The sequence below is a fragment of the Malurus melanocephalus genome, unplaced genomic scaffold (genome assembly GCF_030028575.1).
Source record: "Malurus melanocephalus ecotype Western Australia unplaced genomic scaffold, MMel_1.1 scaffold_4, whole genome shotgun sequence".
NCBI classification, from domain to species: domain Eukaryota; kingdom Metazoa; phylum Chordata; class Aves; order Passeriformes; family Maluridae; genus Malurus; species Malurus melanocephalus.
In genome coordinates this window covers 5,100,604-5,122,105 of record NW_026623236.1, presented here as the reverse complement: position 1 = coordinate 5,122,105, position 21,502 = coordinate 5,100,604, and the positions used below count along the sequence as shown (strand labels likewise).

The window sequence follows — 21,502 nt, the reverse complement described above, 5'->3', positions numbered from 1 at the left end:
AAAATGTGGTGATGACCTTGTAGGAGACTGTTCTATTTTCAGCATAGGCTGATAAAGGATACTCCTTCCTTAGTTCATTGGCTCTTGTCTCCTACACCTGGTGATACATGGAACTTAAAAAGGAGAAGAATGGTCATGTGGCCAAGTATCTTACAGAGTAAGTTAAAGCACTTAKGATGGAAAGGTGGAAAGAAGAAATATCTTCAGTAATATATGTTCACCTGCTAGTCTGACTTAGGTGAAAGAGAAAAAAGTATCTGGATATATGCTAACACCTAAATTATTACTACCTTTTGAGTACAAACGATGGCTTGTCYACATGGCCTTGGAATTCTGCACTGTACAATTAAGAAAAGTGATCAGTCAAAGGGTTTTAGCCAAATGTACTTTAGCTGACCAATATTTTAGTRGAGTTGAGCCCCAGCCTTCATGTCSTTCCAGCTCTGATGGAATAATAATTATATCCATGTTGTTGCTGGTATATGTTATGATATTCCAGCAACTTCAATTACWCTTTGAAGACATCTTTCTCTTTTGGAAATTGTTCAGTCACTTAGGACCACTTCTGTTAAATATCTACAGCAGACATTGAGCTGAAATCAGCTGCATTCCCCATCTGTGTGTATTAGTCATTTTGCACATCCTGAATRTTGTTGACAACCATTAAAAAACTCTGGCAGGGATTACTGTTATTTGTGAATAATCATGCAAAGCAATTAATGAGGATCTGATGATGATTGCACCCTACTGACACGGACCAGATTATGCCATGTTTATGCCAGCATTAATCAGATGTAACTCCTTTGAWGTCCATGTTGTTGCCTCTGATAGACATGGATCTAATTGGGAGCAAACTGCAATATTGTATTTGGACATAAACATATGTCTTCAAGTCCACTATTCTACTCCAAAATCTCTCAAAATTTTTACACAGCTTGCAGCTGAACCTTAAACTTGTTACATTTCTCAGCAGGTGTTACTTTATTTAAATTGCATTTCTGTAGATGATGGGGCATCCRGGCGATTTCTGATGCATTTCTTCAAGCATAGTTGTTTTCTTATCACTTCTRTCTGACATGCAATATGGTTGCTGTAAGTTTTCATCCCTGCTCTGTGGTTCATGGAAGGAATTTTTTTGCATGTTTCCACCCCAACAGTCGATTAGCTGATTCACCCTCTCTTATATGAGCTGCTAGTAAGCACTCTTGTCCCACTAATCCTAGGTCTTGGCACTACTGCTGTTTTCGTGCTTGTTTGCTGTCTTCTGTCTTTCTTCTACCATAATTATTATCTGCTTTGTCCTTATTTTTTCTGTACTGGCACTTTGGAGCTGTTTTCTCCCATCCCACCTCCCTCTGACAAATGGGTTGTTCTGCTGGTTAGGGACAGTCATCTCTTTCTTGGATACGTGAAAAGGACAGTTGTAGCATTTGGCCTAACTGGTTTTATTMTCAGTCCTGTATACATTAAACATGGGAATAGGAAGGGTTATCTTAGCCCTAAGAATGAGTAAGACAAACTGAACAAGACCAGAGCAGTATTGGTTTTGGTCAACAGAATTTAGAAGTAAATGGTTTCATCTTAGGTAGCATTAATGCCAGGACCCTTTTGCAGTTTAGCCAAGGAATTATTATTTTACACTTTAATAAAAAACAGGTCAAGGTCACTCTATCTGGAACCAGCCAAGCTGTAGCTTCTGGCAGAGAGCAGGGAAAAAAGCAAAAGAAGCTTTAATGGAGTAGTTTCGTACTAATTTGCATGTAGGRTTAGAAATCATCCAGTTACTTCTCCCATATGACCCATCTCTGCAGTAAGAAAGTGCTTCCCAGTCGGTCTAGAATAGTGTGGGTTTCGTCCCCAACTGCTTTTGGGGTTTTTAAGCACTACACACTTAAGTTTGAGGTAGTTCTATTTTAAAATTACATTAGTAATTCATAACATTAAGTGAGTCAAGGATAGAAACTATGGTGTCTATCCATAGAGACGTTATTCAGCTTTTTTATAAGACATTTCAATGTTTCATAATTACAGGATAAGAATCCCACTCCTCTATTTAATTCAATAAGTTTTAATTGCCTTGAAACCACAGATCATATTTAACTCTATTTTCTACTGGTACTCAATCTAGAAATACCTGTACTGGGAAATGATTTCTAAGAGTTGACAGCTCATCATTCTAATGCCAAAAAAAAAGTCATAATGAAATCCAATTTGTACAAGGAACAAGGATMACATTTTTATCCTGGGGATAGTTAAATGTAGGAACAATTTACCAGAAAACAGTCTGGATTCTCATCACTTCCWCTCTTCAAATCAGAACTAGATTTCTTTATAGAAGATGCAGTGTAGCTCAAACAAAAGTTACAATCCTGATAGCAAAACTACTGGGTGAAATCATACTGAAATAATCTTATTAATACCTTGCAGTTCTAAAATACTTGTTATTCAGTAATAAGCAAGAATTGCTCTTTGACTGGTCAGGAAAGTATGCCAAAAATCATAATCAAATTCAGAAACAAGTGAAGTGATGGATTTTCTTCATGTATAGTGAATGTATTTATGTGTGTGTATATATATATATATATATATATATATATATATACAGCTGACATTATAAGCAGTGTTCAAAAAACAAGTACACAGAGGTGGCTTTAAGTAACAGTCATGTCATGTAAAGAAGTCGCCTTTGGATCCCATGAGTTCCCTACAGATTTGCACAGTGTTCTGCCTGCTCTTGGCAGGTGCTGCTCTAGACATAGCCATGTACCAAGCAGCACTTTCAATAGGTTTAAATAAGTGTTTGAGATTCTGCTCACCTTGCCACAGACTGGCCTTTAGCTGCTGATGGGAGTGGGAGCTGTGATAAAACTAGTAACTCTCACCCCATAACGTTAATAATAATTTCTGTAAACTAAAYGTACAGAATTTGCACTCTACCAGCCAGTGAACAAATGAAAGTCCTACTACTGCCATACAGTTGTAAAATATGCCATAGTTTTATTTATGGAGACATCCATTTCTGTACATCACCTGGCCATTTGTTGAACTGGTATCACTTGCCAGAGAAGCAAGCAGTATTGCCTAAGTCAGTGCAGTGTCCAGACCCATGTTTCATTGCTGTCAAGCATGGGAAGAATGAAGAGAACTGTATACAGAGTGTGAATAATCAAAGCTAACCAAGAATAGATCATACTTTATGGATACCCGTGTTACTAATTTTATAAGAGCCAAACCCTATACTCAGCTGTTAGTTTGCCTAAATTTATTCCAAACTGCAAGTGGTTTTTTTCCTTCTATATATCTCTTCTTTTTAGTTTTACTGTCTGTGCAGTTATAGTACATTTTAGGTATTTTTTTCTAGCTAGGTTTCAGGTATTGGACCACATTCAGATTCTAATGCTGCTTTCAGTGTGGCACTGGTGCCTTTACCAATGCGGTCACCCACTTGCAGCTGTCTTTAAATAAAGTAGGTAGTTGTGGTATTTATTATTACTTCTCTTTTCATTCACCCAATCAATTTTCTTCATCCTAGCAAAAAATGCACAGGTTTTCAGTGGCACCCATAGGCAGCACAGGCATTTAATGTGGAAATACAGCTTCACTAACACACAGGATTTAGACTAATGTAGGCAGTCTGAATCTCACTGGAGCCATTTTTATCTCTAACCTTTGTCTTCCTCTATATTTAAATAAACGTACCTATTAGCAATAGTATAAATTGGAAATTGTCTTACTGATTTGTCATTTTTCATGTATACCATTAGGTGGCAGGGAACAATAAAGATKTACTTGATGAAATACATGTGTTGAAATATAGATATATCAGATTGTTCTCTCCACCCTTTTTTAATCAGATTTCCTACTGTGAACTGTCAAGAGCTTTGTTTAGTTAATTATTAAATTACTTACCAACAGGGCTCACTGCTTTCATCAAARCTGCTTCAGATTTCATTTTTGTGCAATCCTTTTGTGAAATAAGGAATAAAAAACCCAAGGCATATTCATCCCACTGGGAGTTCTTTAAAAATTAAACATCATCATTGTTGTGTATCTTCTTCTAACCTCTGTTTCTGCTTCTGGTCAGGCTAAATCTGACTGCTGGAATTAGCCCCTAGGCCAGTCTTGGTAGGCATTGGTGGAAGGCAAGAAAGTTCAYTATTCTTTTGAGAGCCTTGGTTGTAGGTATATGCTTTTGTCTGGGTTCAGCTATAAGTMGGGACCTTTTATATAGCATAGGTACCGAAAGATTGAACTGACAAGGCTTAGATACCCAGGCTGACAGCAGATGGGTGCAAGTAAAAACATAGGGAATTTATACTGCCAGCAACTTTTGTGTCTCTRAATCTAGCTGGATGCTGATTTTAGAATTGCAGGGGATGTCACTGGTGAGAGGGTAGGTGGCAGTAATCACAGGGCAAGACTTACCTGCTTGATAACTCACTTAATGATTGATGTATGGGAAGTTAATTGCATTGCTGGTGACACTGTATTGTAGGAGATAAGGAAATCTATGCTCAGCATTTCCCAGAGATGTGGAGTTAAATCCCTTTCAAGAGTAGCCCCTAAGAGATTTATTCTTGTTCCTTCAAACTCTTCAAGTGCTGTTGGTAGAAGCTGTGCCACAGTTAATGTCACATATACTTAACTGCAAAGTCCCAGAGCAGATTTTTCCATGTGTTTATGTAATAAACTCATGCCAAAGAAGTAACAATTCCAGAAARTATGATACAGCTGCAGTTTGCCATTCCCATTTGCTAAGCTAACACCTGAAAGGAGGGAGATGCATAGGAGGGACATTTTGTTGATTTGTAATTGATTAGTCTAATACACAGAGAAATTCAGCTCAATGGAGTTTTAATGTGACAGTGACAGTAAGGTGAGTGAGTGACAGTAAAGAGATGGAAATTCATTAGTCGCAGAAAAATGTGTGGTAGCAACTCAGAGAACTCTTAGCAGTGTGTCTTTCTTGTGTCAGGGAAATGCCTCTGGAAGCAAGGAGTCCGTTGTTCCTCCTGTTCAGCCCCGGCATTGCCTCAGAACACTGACAATAACTATACAAGCTGTAATCTCACTATTTGTGAGGTCTACATGTCTGCTTGAATTAGAATTCAATATTTTTCATCCTAGTCTCTGAGTTTTAGTCACTGTTTTATCCATACAGGTTAGACATAACCAATCTTGTGGGAAACTATCTGAAACAGGAATCTTCAATAGTTAAAAATGCCAAACYCTATAATAATGATGGTACTACAGGATGACTTAAGCAACAGATTCTGTTAACTTGGATTGCAGATCAGATTCCTTCCAAATATAAATACTCAGTGCCTGGGCACATCACAGTCCCATGGCCACCATGGCTGTCAGCATAAAAGCATAGAAGATTATCTTCAGCAGCAATTTCTTTCCTTCACAAATAATAGCTGCAGRTTTCAGAAAGCTGCCTGGCAGGGGTGAGTCTCACTCAACATTCTATCAGCCTTGGCATCAACAGCAGTATTGGTTCTCCCAGTGGATCAGTCTAGCAGCCAATCTATAGATCACCCTGTCCTGTTTCTACCCTCTAAGTGTGTAGATCATAGAYCTCCCAGGAAAGGTACAACATGGCCCTGGAGATCGTGGGAGTGGAGTTGCAGTGTGTTAGGAAATTGAGCTTGGGCCCTGTGTGAAACCAAAGCAATAATTTTTCTGTGAACTGTGAACCATTCAATAATCAAAAATTTCTGTCTTTGAAAGACTGATGAACAACAGGAGTCACAAGCAAGCATTTGTCAGAGGGGATTGTATTCAGTGGGGCTGTGCAGGCTCTCCAAAGGACAGGCTGCTGGGAACAGGTGAGTGCCATGCAATGCAAGATGCAATGCAAGCTGTGTGCACATTGCAATTTGCTCCTGGGGTCTGCAGCACACTGTGAGCCCTGGGGTGGTTTGCATATGAACTGAGCTCTGTTTGCACATCCTGATGCTGCTGCTGGGCTTTCGGTAGCACAGAGCCTAATAGGACATTGGTTAATGCTGTGATTCGGTCTGGGGCATAGGTGGTTTACTTATCTTTGTGGGAAAGGGAGGAACAATCATAATTATCAAGCTGATCACTTATTGTGCCTTACATTTTTAAAACCACAGAGAAGTAGCATGAAGTATTTGTATCTCCAGAAAGGATAAGTCTTTCTGATCTGCATAATTCAAGTGTGGGTTACCATATGCCTGAAGCTAGGAAGCACTATTTGTATGTTATCAGCCTGTTTTCCTTATGATGTTCTTTACAATTTTCTCAGAAATGTCAAGAGCTGCTTACTCAGCTGAGCCCAAATCCTGAATATTTCCATTTATACCTTGGGTAGTTTCACTGTTTTACAATCAGATATGAAACTSTGCTCAAGAAGAGGATAAATTTGTTGTAAGATACTGTCATATTTTGCGAATGCAAGGACCTAATCAAGAYTCAGTCTTCTTGGATTCTACTTAGAATTTAGAGTTGTTTGCAAGAGTGGACACAACCACCTAACACAACCACACCTAAGCTGTGTCCAAGAGGAAGAAGTTCAGCCCCCTTTGCAGGATTTTGCATTTTCCATCAACTTTCTGAGGTAGATATAGTAAAAACAAGAAWTTGAAAAATCATCTGCTTCAACATCCACCCCGTCCAAAAAARAACCCCAATTGGTATTCTGCAACATCTCATTTTTGTAGAAAGCATCAAACTGTTTGGGATTTTTTTTTTTTCCCTCAAACTGCCTGTGTAATAAACTGTAGATTTGTATTTTCCAGTGCTTTCTTTTCAGGAGCCATCAGTAAACTAAAATGTATTTCAGAATGCAAGGAAGGGATAATATTTCACTGTGAAATAGTAGGAAAATCCTTGGCCTGAAGTAACTCAGACTATGAATGAAAACAATTTCATTTGAAAGAGGGATCTGAGGCAGGACAATAGAAGCAAGTTAGCTGGAGAAGTCAAATATTTAGGAGAACAGCAGAACAAAGYGTATTTGCTTGGAATAGGATGATTTTGCTTTGTCTTCCAGATAGGCCTCTCACATCACCCAGAAATGAGATTAGTGAAAAGAAAGAAATATGCTTTCTTAGTACACTTTCCTTAGCAATCTGAAAAGATGATAACAAGAAGTGGGAAGAGATAGAAAACAGGAGTGGTTTTGCTCAGGTCTSAAGATACTGGGATGATTTACATTGCAGTAGAAGAATGCCTAGGGTTGTTTTCCTTCAAATGTGCCAGGAGSTGGTACAAGACCTACTGGTAGTTTCAGATGTATTGTCAAAGCTACTGCCTACGACTGCACACATTCAGCTTCTTGTGAAAGACTGTTACAGGCAAGACCAAAGGAAAAATTACTCTTGCAAGCAATGCTCTACCTGCCCAAAACAAACAACAGCAAGGGTGGCTTGTGTAGCAATTTGTAGGAGGAGATCTGAGAATTTTCATCCTTTCTTTAAGGCTTGTATCTAGGAAACTAACCTGAGGGGCAAGAGAGGAAGAAGGATGAAGTTGCAAAACAAACAAACAAACAAACAAACAAACAAACAAACAAAAAAGACTAACTGATAGAGAAGAAAAAATTGAGAAATTAAATTGCAGTAATGGAAAGCGATGTGAAAAAGCAGGCAGATGATGGAATGGCAAAAGAGAAAATTAGGGAAGCCAGTTGCAACAGAGGAGAGGGAGATATGGTTGAGATAGCTAAGAGGTGTAGTCTCAGACAGAGCAATGAAGCTTTATGTGATACTGACATAAAACAGGAAACAAAATAACCTCCAGGTGCAGGAGAGAACGGATGGAAGCAAATCTGAGATTCACCTCAGTATCAGAGAGATTCATCCTCTGAGTCAAGCAGGACAAGTGAGCATAATGTTAGCTCATCMGTCAAGGGAGCTCACAAGAGAGTGAGATGTGGACCAGAAGTTGAAAACTGTCAGAGTGGGGATGGCAGGAGGGCCTGCCAGGAGGGCACCACCATTGTCTACAAACATCTTGGATATCCAATACCTTGAGTGAGAGAAGCTATTTGAATTGATACTGGTAAGAGAAAGAATGTGCAGCTAATAAAATTTAAGTAATCTAGAATTGAAACTCARATGTTCTGCAATTAGTTCCTAACCATCAGATCGGGAGGCTTTGTTCCATTATGTCGTATTAGGAACAGAGTATACAAACACATCCTAGATTATCTTCAGGTGGAGCCTCAGTTTGGGGATGCAATCATATACACAATTGATATCCACAACGAGTGAGACCAGATTGGATGTTGTAGGAGGACCTTTCTAGTCCCTGCCCTAATCTTMTTTTCCCAATAACGATGCTGTTGACTCATATATATTGACCAGGACAGGTGCAGACAGACACACATTTGCTTCACTCATTTTCCAAGCCAACTGAATGCCACCCACTTCTGGAATCTGTGTAGCTGGAGTGGCCCAGGGCTGTACCCAAGCTGTTAAATCTGTGTAAATGCATGACTTTCAGATCTGAACTGGCTTGCTTTCACCTAACTTGGAGTGTGGGCGAGGGAGTCCACACCTATCCATACACCCTCAGAAGGCTGTGCAGAGCTCACATGTTTGGCACCTCAAAAGAGTGTGAAAACTACTTAGATTAGGGATGCAGGGACTGTACAGGATGATGTAGCAGGATTGAGGGGACTGGAGATTCCAGAAGAAATATAGTAGCAACATCTGCCAGTCCAAGGTGCCATAGCAGCATGGTCAGGAGTCATGTGCAACATCTCTGTGGTTGTTTCTGTATGAAAATGTGATGTTTGGTAGCAGACTATTCCGATACACCAACATAACATACCATGTCACCGGTAATGACAACTTACATCTGTGATTGCTCTCCCACTTGTGCTAAGATCCTAGACAACACTGTGCAGTGGAGATGGTGCCACTGTTCCTCCCAGTCAGGGCATCCCTTCCTTGTCTGTCATCATTCTTTGTGTCACRCTCCCAGAAGCTGCATTGCTCCTCAACAAATGTGCAACTCCCTGCTCGTGCTGTAGTGACCACAGCCATCTACTGCTTCAAATAATGTTCCAAGGCGCCAACTGATATTTGTGTATTCAGGAGCAAACATTTGTCTATTATAGGTGTATGACAGGTTACTTTTTATTGCTAATAGGATCCTGATAAGGGAAGATTATTGGACCCTTCAATGTGTGGTCATCTGCACAAACAAGACCTTTATTTTTCACACTAGAATTCCATTTTTCCCTCCGAGTAAAAGTCTATAGTTATGTGAGCGTGCGTGGGTCACACTGTTTCCGCTGTGACTGAAATTGGACCATTCCCACACTACTTGAAGCTTTGYATCCTTGGCTCCTGAGATTACTTGTTAGCAGATTACTGTAGCTATGTCTTCCTTTGATGAAGTTATTCTTATCTTAGGTGAGATGTGGAGTGCTTCATCTTGCAACATTTCTGCTACCCCCCCAGGCAGAGAAAGAGAGAAAGAACACAGGAAGAATGACAACTCGTACTTTCAAAATCACAACTTCATGAGGACAACAGTTGATAACAAGCCCAAGCAAAACCAAATTACTGACTCACCCTCCTCTCCCCTAGCCTRCTGGGAAAGACTGAGGATTTCCCTACCAATAATAACCCTGGTTTCAATGAGATCCCTTTTTTGTCATTACAGGAATTGAAGTTTTCTCAGAATATACATTTATCAGAGAAACTTATCTCCATTTCTTCCCCTGAGTAAGGCTGCTTTTACCAGTAGACCTGTCATGGAAAAGGGGCATGTGTTTCCTTGTGTGCCTCTATTAATAGGAAGTAGAGAACTGCACATTTCACATACCTGTACCCTATAACAGTGCCTTGTCTGCAAATGAAATTGTCTGAGATTATGACTCGCAAGTTCTTTCTAGCAAAAGTGAAATTTTAGATTTTGAGTGAAGTATCTTTGTTTCTACAAAAGTCGCAATTAAAGCATTCCACAAGAAAAAACAAAAAACCCAAACAAACAAACAAAAAAACTCCATGGAAATGATACTATAGATGGTGTAGATAGGACATAGATTTATAAATGCGATGTCCTATGTGTGCCTTCTTAGTGATTTATGGGCAGGTGAATAAAATCACAGCATTATCTTTGTTTCCAAGCCTCTATCAGGTTTTTATTATTAGAAATACATGTTTAGCTGAAAGCATAAATGCAAAATCTACTGTTTCAAGAAGAACAAGACTGCAAATCTGAGCATGTTTCTGATGTTAGTTAGAAGACATTAAAGTTAATATTACGGGTGCAAACAAGATCCAGACCACTTCTGTATATGCTGTAGAGGTAGGGTTAATCTAATTTTTACCATGTGAAAGTTAAGCAGTGAATCTGAAATGGTCAGGCGGGGTCCTTAGCTGCATCAATAGGCAGAAGTAAAGCATTTTATAGTGTGATTCTTCCAAAACTAAGGAAGGTGTCTGAGGGCATGCCTTCCTCAGAGCATGTCCCTCTCTGTGCTGTAGAGAGAGTGCAAGCGACTCTCTTACAAAGGTGGATCCCACCACTGGAAATGTCATGTTATTTTTGCTACAGGATCAGTGCCTTACTCGGTGCTTACTCTTACTCTTCACTATATTCTCTATTTATCCTTTGCCTGTAGCGTGTAGGCTTTAACGTTATTTGACTATATGCTGCTGAATTTAGGACAAAACACTGAATTTATTAATTTTCAGTGGGTTTCCCTAAGGTCTTTGAGTACAATATTTGTTAGCTCTTTACAAACACTGATTAAGATCTTAAAGATGTGTAAGAAAAAGAAAGACATAATTATTACCACTTCTTCACTTCCTGCACTTCAGGTGTGCACAGACTGATTTTTCAGTGCTTACAGCACTATACATTGTCTTGGAAGTGTGAGACATGGCTTRTTATGACCTGGATTGCAACTGTGAGAGCCTACTGACTTCTGCAAACCACCCTTTCCCAGGCCTTGTGTTTGCCACTGTGAAAAACTCTAACCTTTACTCCAGTCAGCACTGTTTGTAGCAGCCTTTTTCTGGGACAATAGCACTCTGGAATAATGCCACTTGAATTTACGTGGCTGGCCMACACTCTGTAAGGTGTCATTCATCCAATTTGACTATAAGAGCATTGTTTCTGGCACTGCAGATCGGTGTTAACTCTGGTTCTGCATTGATGGTGCTACAACAAAAGCAGCTGAGCCTTAGCTGACAGCAGCCTCCTCCATTGCACAATTTTACCAAATTCCCAGAGCACAGCACAGTCCATTCTTTGCCCGAAGTAAGGCAGGGAGTCCTGAGAGGAAACCACAACAGTCTGTAATCAGGTCATTAAAAGAGTTCATTATCATAGTCAGAAGGAAGCTGGAAATATGTTTCCCAAGCAAAATTAATTTACTTTTTCATTTTTGATTTTTCAAGCGGGTGTTTCTTCTAACAATTTTAAAATATTGACGTACACTATTTTGCAAAAGTGAGCAGCTAGGAGAGGTCTCTCTTAATTAAAGCTCTCTCTGGGTCATCAGCAGCAGTAGGTGCTTTATCTGGCATGCTTCCAGCAGCTAAGCTCACACTCTAGGTGACGGTAATACTGTCGTCTCCTGGGCGCTAGAGGGGGATGGATGCACGTACTTCGTTTGTGGATTTCACAGCTGGAGAAACGGTGCTTCTGTTTTCAATTCCAGAAGCTAAAGGAAGTGGTGACAAACCTTTCCTCATCTCTTCTCTCTCCCTCTCTTTCTCCTTTTTTTCTGCTGCAGGGATTTTCTGTTGTCTTCCTCTTGCCTTCTGTTCATTTCTGTCTCTGCTTCTACATTCCAATGCACTRTTTCCACTGACTTCTAAAGGCTGTCTGGTGCTGTGCCTTTCTACCTCCCAAGGAGAGATCTTGTTTTGGCTTCTAACCTCTGCTCACAATCCCTCACCTGTCCTGTTCCTGCCAGTTTCTTGTACCTGCACAGCCTCCACCTTCATATGAAGCTTAAATATGGTAAATGCAGGTTCTTACTCTGTCCTCMGCAAAATAGTGGTATCTCAGCCCCTTTGGACAGGATACCAGCATTATTACAACTCCTGCTCCCTGTGTGATCAGATCTGTGAAATGGGGAACTCAAGATTGTTGAGCTTTTTAGCGGCATACATACTAAAGAAGATTACTAAAGACCAGTTGAAGGACTGAATCTTGTATACAAAGCACAGTGAGGTGAGATCCTTGAGTATCAGATCTTGTGGGAGTTCCCTTTAAAGCCTAGTATTTGCCTTTGTGGTAGAAGCTGAAGTCATCTTGAAAACCCAAGCTGTTGACCACAATCTTCCCTGTGGAGCACCTGGCATTCTTTCCATACAGTTGGTTGCACAGGCACACACCAGGCTAAGAGAGTCATCAGCAAACACAGCACTGTCTTCCAGGTGAGCCAGGCACACTGCTGGCATTGTGCCTTCCAATTCAAGGGGAACTAAATTGAAGCTGTTGTATATCTCATAGATAAAGTCAAAGACCTTGAACAGATTTTGACAAGAAATAAAGCTGTGACCAGGGACTCTGATGTGCTCTCATTAGCCTGAAATTCAGGCTACAGAACTATGAACCCTGTCCTGGGCTCAGGTTGTTGGTGAGTCATTAAGCAGGCATTTGACTTATGAAGATAAGCTGGATTCTACCTAGAAATGTGCTCTCTCTGTTAATAAGCTGCCTCTGTCCCTCTTTTGTTCACCCTTTTTGGTCCTCTCTCTAGCCCCCATCACTGTTTCTCATCTTACATATTTTCTGCACATTTTACTTCCTTCTAAAATTTCTCACTCTTCCCACTGAGCTGAGGGTATCTCTTCCGCTCTCCGCACTCTTCATGCCAGCAGTGGGAGCACTGAGATCAAAGCACAGCTCTTCTTCCCATTCCCACTGCAGAAGCTGCTGCACATGGAGGCCAGCTGAGCCCTGCTCCTTGCCCCCTAACCTGTGCTATACTGCCTTGGAACTTCTGTAGTAGAGGTAGAAGCTTACAGGACTTGGGAGGTGTTTGACAGAGAGAAATTTGTATGTCCACTACCAAATGTTATTGTAGATACCAAATGTACAAATGCCATTTTTGGATGTATTCTGCTTGCTTCAATCTTAAGACAAAAAGCAAATGTCTGGAACTAATGTTTTCATACAGTATCACAAACAACTAACTATGCAATGTACTGTTGCCCTGTACCAATTGATCTGTTACAATACTATTGAACCTTTTTAACAAAAAAAAAAAGCTACTGAAAACTTCAGCTCTGAGGGCTATCCATGGAAAGTATCAGTGCAAAAAGCTTCATTTCTGAAAGGTTTAGTTAGCTTGGAAYGTAGGAAGATGAGTTGTATTTACCGTAGACGTTTTTACTTCTGTGATCACTAGTACCCAGGGACTTAGTTGGCCTGTCTTGTTTGGGGTTTGCTTTTTTTCCCTTAATTTTGCAATGTAGTCCTCAATTCACAAAGTGGGGAAAAATGTGTGGTCTTTTGTGAAAACTTGTAGATATTAAACTCTTATTATTTAAACTTCTTTTTTCCTTAGTTGATTGAATTCTGAAAGTCCTTTGAACATCCATCTCTATATATATGAGTTCTCTTTCCAATGACTTTAATTTGATATTCTAAGGAATTGTATCATATTCTTTGTTGTCCTGATCTGCCTGTCTGTCAGTTCCTATTTGGTGAATTTGAGCCCCCTTGCCAAAGAAAACTAGGTTGGACCCGCTACTGAAAAATTTCAGAAATTAATTCCTCTATGTTTTGTGGAAACCATTGGTAGAGGAATGGGACAGGAAAGGGATACAAATAGTTTCCCTTATTGCAGCTAAAGTGTAAGCTCAATGTTTTTTAGATCCTGATGGATGGCCAGTCAGCACCCACATCGCTTGGCGCCCACCCCAACACGTGCTGCCTGTTCTCCAGCCAGATGGATTGGAGACAGAGAGATTTCTGGGGCATGCCATAGTGCATTTGGAGGTGGAGACATGGAACTATTGCAGTGAGAGATGTAGGAACAGATTGTACACATCTGTAAGAAACCATATTTTAGCATTTCTGCTGTCCAAGGAACATCTGACATCTATTTGGAAGGAAGGGAGGGTAATTATAAAAGGGTACAGGGAGGACTAAAGGGAAAAGGTCTTAAATGTGTAGGAAACTGGGCTACATTAGTTCTGCCGCTTATGGCATGACACAGTCGCTTTCAGCTTTTGTTATTCCCATTCTGGAAACAACCCTGAAAACGGCTTTTGTCCAGTCAACAAATTTTTGATTCATGTTGTTTAGTTCCTTAGTTAAGGAAGGACTTTGTAAATAATGGGAGAGAGATTTAATGCCCGCAGTTTAYTGCAAGACCTAGAAAAGAACCCATAAGAAAGCAGTTTGTAAGTGGGAGCTCCATTATGAAATTACAGCCGAGGACTAGAGTTCTCAGTGGAAGAGAAAATGTATTGGGATCAGGGACTGACAAGGAAAAGAAAGGATTTATACTGACTTTACCATTGACCAGCCTTTTATGTATCTGTCTTCAACTGAATAAAATTTACCATTACTCCTGTTCCTGAAAGCCAAAAGCATATAGTATAAACAGCTGTAAAAATGCTCACTAGAAATAATGCAGTTCAACCTAGCACAAATGGAAAGTATGCTGGTGCTCCTAGACTATCTTTAAATACTTAGACTAAGGGGTTTTTAAAGCACACAGAATCATGAAATACTTCATTTTTTTTCTTTTAATTCTAAAAGGCTACAAAATTACTTCATTATTGAAACMTATATGACTTATAAACATGTCAGTTTGATATGTGTTTATTTAACTCAATGTTCTCTCATCTCTTCAAAAATAAGTATTTTAGAGCACAGATGTCATTGGTTTTCAAAACTATTCTGGCTTGATATATAGGGTTTGTAGAAATAATGCATTTAGGGTGGCCTCTCCTAGGATGGGCCTGAAGAATAGCTCTTCAATACCATCTGCATCAATGTCTCGAAGAGATGTGATTAGCTGAAGAATCCAAGCAAACCTGCCGAGCCTTCCATGGAACACTGTTGAGATAAACTCCATCAAGGCTTTCTGAGCTTCCTGCTGCAGTGTTTGTACATAAGGGAGATACTTCAGGGCATGACATTCTGTCAAAACAAAAAGTAAAATAACAAATCTTGAGTAAACATTTSTGCTCTGTGCCCTTCATAATGATGGGTAGCTGGATTTATGGCTTATAGCACTTCCTTCTCTATAGAAAAAAAAATAAACACTTTCTTAAACTTACATTTTGGGAAAAGAAGATATGTGTAGCCCAATAATTCTAGGGAACATTGGGCAGCATTGTAAGCACATTGGAATCTAGCCAGTGCCTTAAAATCCAGCTTTGAAATAGCAACAGCAGGTTATTTTGACTCAGTACAGATGGAGAAGTTTATAGTGCTGTCTACCCACCAGATGATGCTGAGATAGTAATCTGGGCAGGTGGAAATGTTCCAGCTCTAATCTACACTATCTAGGTAACATCAGGAGATGCAGATATGATGGTTTGGAGCAGCAAGCCTGAAGACATAGGTTTCCAGTATACCCAGCTCCGTCTCCACCCAATTCTTGCCTCTGCTTTTTAGACTAAGCTAGGGCACTGTGGTTCACCATACTACCTAAGTATTTTCATTTACAGTCTAGAAAGAGGAGTGCCTCAGCCCTCCCTGAAAGAGAGGTCTTAGCCCTATGGAGTCATGGTCTTGAGCCTCAGTCACATCCCTCCCTTAGCATGTGACCCACTGGCTCACTGAGGGTGTTTGTGAACCCCAGAACACAATGCTAAGTGCATCCTTTGCCTCTGGAGGGRTTGCTTTGTCATGTAGTTCTCAGCAACCTGTTGCCTCCTGTCCTCACTCTCTAAGGATAACAATATATTTTCTTTTCTAGAATTGTTGCAGTCTGGACAGAAGGTAGAATACGCTCCAGGCCCTGTTTGGCTTCTTTTATGGTGACTGACTCCATACCTCTCAGAATAGGGTCTGAATATGGTCTTACACCATGCGTGTTTCACACAGGATCATTCAGTTARGTGTGGGAGGTGCTGCTTGCTTGCCTGGTGCCCTGTACTGGGGCAAAACCGACCTGGTTGGATTTTCTTCAGTCTGTAACTGGCTGACTGCTGTCAGCCTGCAACAAATCTCTTCTTTCTAGACATCACTGCCAGAGGAGAAGTCTCAGCCAAACCTGCAACCTGGCTAGCCAGAAATGAAGAGTTTGGAAAAGTCATCATCTCCCCAAGGATTACCAGCAGCTGCAAGCTGTGAGAATGATTCCAAGTGTTAGCTTTTTCATGGAAAGGAAGTTGTCRGGATTTTGTGGATTCGGGATGAATTTGCAATAGTTTATATCCCTACAAGTATGCTTAATTTCCCCATTTGGTCTTCTTTTCTATGTAACCAAACCCTGGTTTTAATTTACATATAATGAGACGCTTCTTGTTCTGAGATCTGTTGTAATAATATTAAGTCAAACACATGTTTCCAGCTGAGCTGTAAACCTCTTAAGAGTATTTTTTTTTTTTTAACAGAAGCCCTAACAGAGCCTTGATGGAGTTTCTGAATATGTATGTGTACAGAAAACACTTCATAAATTGTATATCTATGGCACTGATATAATAATAGCACTGTTTCTCACTGTTCCTGTCTTTTCATTGAGCAGTCCCAATTGCTTTTCAGACAACTGTCAAAAACATAAGATGTTTTCACCTCACTCTATGCTGTTCCTGTGTGGCAGAAGAGCCCTACCTGCTCCTTCCTTTGACTTATTACCTGAGACCCTTCACCCACAGACATTGTGACTGCTCCAAAGCCACCCAGCCAAAGGTCCCCTGGGAGCAGCAGGGATGCCAATATGTTTTGGAGAGCCTTGAATCTGTTGTTGAAAGGTACCTGTTTCCCCTCAGGAGCTGGGTGCACAGTTTTTCCTTTGCAGGTTCTTGCTGGSCCAGATGGGGTCAATCAGTCACCCACAGCCTCCCACACAGAGGTGCTGCACAGATTCTGTTGTTTCCATCTCCAGGGTCCTCAGCATAAGAAGGACATGGACCTGCTGAAGTGACTCCAGAGGAGGCCCTGAAGATGATCAGAGGGTTRGAGCACCTCTCCTATGAGCACAGGCTCAGAGAGTTGGAGTTGTTCAACCTGGAGAAGAGAAGGCTTTGGAAAGGCTTACAGCAGCCTCCCAGTACCTAAAGAGGCTTTTACAAGAAAGCTGGAAAGGGACTTTTTACAAGGGCCTGTGGTGATAGGAGAAGGGGGAATGGCCTTGAACATAAAGAAGGTAGGTAGACTTAGGTCAGATCTGCAGGCAGAAATCCTTGACTTTGAGAGCAGTGAGGCACTGGAACAGCTTGCCCAGAGATGTTGTGAATGCCACAGCCCTGGAAGCTGGTGGGGCTGGATAGGGCTTTAAGGAACCTGGTCTAGTGGAAGGTGTCCCTCCCAATGGCAGTGGAAGGTGTCCCTCCCAATGGCAGTGGGGGCTGGACTAGATAATCTTTAGGGTCACTTCCAATCCAAACCATTCTATGATTCTAGTAGGAGGACTTACACTCCACCATGCTGCCTGCCACCCTCCTGCCAAAGGGATTTTTCTAATGATAATAAGCACAATGTCTGTGTCACAGGTGATCACTCACGGTATGAGCAAAACTTTGCATAATTGTCATGCTTCTTATCCAAGCAATAGCTGCTACAGCTGCATGCCTGGATGTCCTGTTGAGCTTTGGACAGCTCTGTACCTGGCCCTTCCCCATTGCCTCAGTCAGTTTTGGTGGTCCTAACAGCAGTAAAGCATTAAGGGTGTCCCTAAAATACTCCATGATTGAAGAGTTTGCCATTGTCACTGCCAGTAGCTCCCTGAAATCCTCTTAGAACTGAGGCCTGGAAAAATATCATTTTGCCAAACATCAAGCCAAAACTTAAAACATTTGAAAATGTGTTGCAAATATGTAGAAAACATTTTCTGAGCTTGGTGGAAAGTACTGAAAATCTATTAAAAATAGTAATTGTGAAACAACAGCTGTACAGGTTTATTTGCAGCAAAGGCTGGTTTGGGCCGTGTATGTGTGAGTGCCTGTTTCAGCCCAGAGTTAGATGGTGACTCTGTTTCTTATGGAGTCCATCTAAGCTTAACTGAAAGTCTCCAGGCTGCCTTCTGCAGCTCATGGAGAAATATTCCAGAGAATAGTGTCATCCCACCTAAGAGCTAGGCGACATTCCTGAAACTCTGGAATGYGTCTGCAGACAGCATCAAGGGCTGCTGGCCCTCTCATACAGCACCCTAGGGAAGCAGCAGGCCTTAGGAGGCACAAATCCAGAATATAACCCTGCTTCTGCTACCCTCTCCTTAAGTGAAAACTGCAATTTACCCACAGAGATAATAAAAATGCCAGGTAGTTAAACGGTRTAAGCTGTAGCAGATGAGGCCTTTGTCCTCTTATCATCCCCCTGGATATAACTGGTGGTTTCTTCCTGATTTTATTATGAAAAAAGGTTGCACTGAAATGAACTGTCCTGGTTTGATGCTGCAGCATWGACACACAAGGCAATACCAAGCATCTGGATGACATTACACCTCCAGAATCAGAATTTGAATCCCATTGGAAACAAATATAAAGTCACAGAGCCTTTGAGCAGCCTATAAACCATCCACCACAAGAAATATAATGGAATAACTGAAGCATTCAAGTGTCCTTTTGGTGCAGTCCCAAGTATAGCACACTGCTGACAGTGCAGCCAACAGCAGTGATTGCAATGGAAGGAGCCAGAGATCTGAGCCAGAGCAGGCTGGAGTCAATAAGTCTTTCCATTTACTTTAATGTACTTAGAGCTCAGCTTTTAATGACTCATGCACTCCATGGTGCTGACCGAGGCAACCTTCCTTCCTTGGGAGTCTGAACTTGGCATCAGAAGTGAGAGGATGCAATCAGTAGCCTTAGTTTGCTCTGTGACTGCTGTCCCAGGCTTTGAATGTAGAGATACTAAATTATATAAATAAAGGATATAAATAAATAAAAGCTGTGTAACCTCAACACAACATCCTTTTGYCTCACTGATGAAAATCAGATGACTATTTTATCTTCCCCAGTGTTCTTGTTACTGAGAAAGCCTTTGTTGAAATGCTTCTAATRTTCACATCACGTACCCATGTACCATCTCTCCTTTGCAGTGAAGTGAGGGTGGGGCTGCTGTATTGTCTTTGAACTGGAATTCAGTTTGAAGTRACACAATTAATTCTTTGACTTAAAACTTGTTCAATAGAAGCTGTTTTGGCTTACTGTGGGTGACCTACTGCACATATCCGAGGAACTGAAATAAACCACTTCAGGCAGAAAAATGGCTAAATCATGAAATACAAGTTTTTGAGAACATTTAACTATATTCATAGAAAAGAGYAAGACTAAACATTTGTCTATATGCAAATGAAAATGTCAAATATCTTTCTAGGCACATAATAATCTGTGTAATTTCTGGGAGGACATACCTGAATTAAAAAGAATAATTCCTTTAAGATAGGCATATTCTTTTGCAGTTATGTCCAGGTCCCAGAATTTCCATAGTAAATTCTTCATTTTCTGTGCTTCTGCTAAAGATGCTCCTGCTGATGAGCTGCCGAGTTCATTGATAGCTGTCAAAGACTAATTGAGGAGGATTTTTTTCAATAAACTAGTGCTGAAATCTCTCTCAGGTCAAAATCCACCCCTTCTTGTGCCATGCCCAGGACCAAAACAGGGGCCCAGTTCTGTTGTATGAGGAGAAACTGATCCTCCCAAGGCATGTGATAAAAAGAAGGTAAGTTTCTAACAAAAGTTAAAGTCTTCAACCGCACTTCAGAAGCTCTTCTGCATGTGGCTTCTGCTGTTTTCAGAACAACTCTTCTGTCCAAACAAGGGCAACCTTTGCTTCYTGTGGAACAATGGGGACTGCAGTGCTGCTGGTGCCATGGATCACACTTGCATGCTCTTAGTTAAGGATCTGGTACAGTATGGTCTTAGAATGGTGTGTCTCACACTGACATTTCCCAGATTTCTCAGCTGGGATCTTGGTAGCCATGGAAGCCAGAGTTCCCTGTGGCAGGCAACAACATGTCTGGAGCTATACATCAGCTGCAGGGGWGTGCATTTCTGCCACACAGGGAAGCATTGTGTGGTTATATACACATGGGCAGGTGTTGGAAAGCAGTATGACCCTGATCCATAAGGTTACCTTGACCTTTATTTGCACCAGTGTCTTTCGAACCAGGCATGGCTGCAGGCTGCTGGTCTCCCTGAGCTACTGTAGCCCCAGGGGAACGGGCAGCATTGGCCAGTCCTGGGGCCAGTCCTGRGAATGGTAGTCCTATGTTTCAGAATTATCTCATGTCTCTGTGAGATTTGAGAGACATGTCAGAGAAGGTCAGCTGCTTGGAGCAGCTTGAAGGTCAGCTTGGAGCTCATAACAATGTTCTCTCCTGCAAGTAATAATTTCAAAGTAATAATTTCAAACACAGAATATGAGGGTTTAGAGTCATAAATCTATTATGTTGGAAAAGACATTTCTGATCCTCGAGTCCAGCCTTTAASACAGCTCTACCAAGTACACCTCTAAACCATGTCCTCAAGTACCACACTTACATGCTTCTAAATGCCTCTGGGAATGGCAGAATAACTTTTTCCTGGGCAACCTGGGCGTCAGTGTAGACCAAGACGACACAAGGCATCCAGTGCAGTTCCCTCCTTAACTTCAGAATAATTCTCCCAGACAAGCTGTGTAATGAAATATTCCACATATAAACTAATGAAGAGAAAATGGCAATTCATAGTGCTGTACATGTGAACTTTTGTAGCAATGCATGAGCTAAATGATTGAATTGTCAGAACTCTTCAGCCAGTAAGTAGCAGGAATGAAAGGAGCTCAGTCTTAATAAGAAGAAATTGATACTTCGTGTTTTTGTTACTTCACACTCTCTTGCTTGTTCTTATAAAGGGGAAAAGGTACTATGTTTTTTTTCACCAAACATAATGTTTATGCATTCCTGCCATCTGGGCTCTTAGCATGTCTTAGTGAAAACTGAACATTAGAAACAACAGCTTGAAGGTCTTCATCTGCCACATCTCCAAGCTTTTGGCATGTAATGGCTCCCCCATCAGACATAGCTGCAAATTTCGGTTTTGCTACAACAGGGGTTTTATTCCATGCTGGACCATTTAAAATTTTTCATTTCTTTACCTCTTCATTATATTTATGTTGCAAAATTTTCCCCTTCTRTGGAGATAAAAAGTGGAGGAAGAGATGAGTGCACCAACACTGAGCAGTTTAGGAGTGTCTTGCTGCTGAGGTGCAGCTACTACTAAGTGCTGTGGAGGTCCAGGGCACCAGCACTGAGTACCTGGTGGGATTTGCTTGTCCACCTCTCCATCCATTCAATAGCTCCCTGCTGCTGTCCATTGCTSGGGTATCAAAGAGCTTTTTAAGTTAAATGGCACAGCAACAGAGAAGTCCCCAGAAAGTCACATCCTTCTTACTC

At 41.0% G+C, this 21,502-nt stretch overlaps 1 pseudogene; it reads right to left on the bottom strand.

The window, feature by feature from the left end:
• Window positions 1-14,723: 14,723 nt before the first annotated feature.
• LOC130575515 (nuclear receptor subfamily 0 group B member 2-like) lies at window positions 14,724-20,228 on the bottom strand (annotated as a pseudogene).
• Between the last annotated feature and the right edge of the window lie 1,274 nt (window positions 20,229-21,502).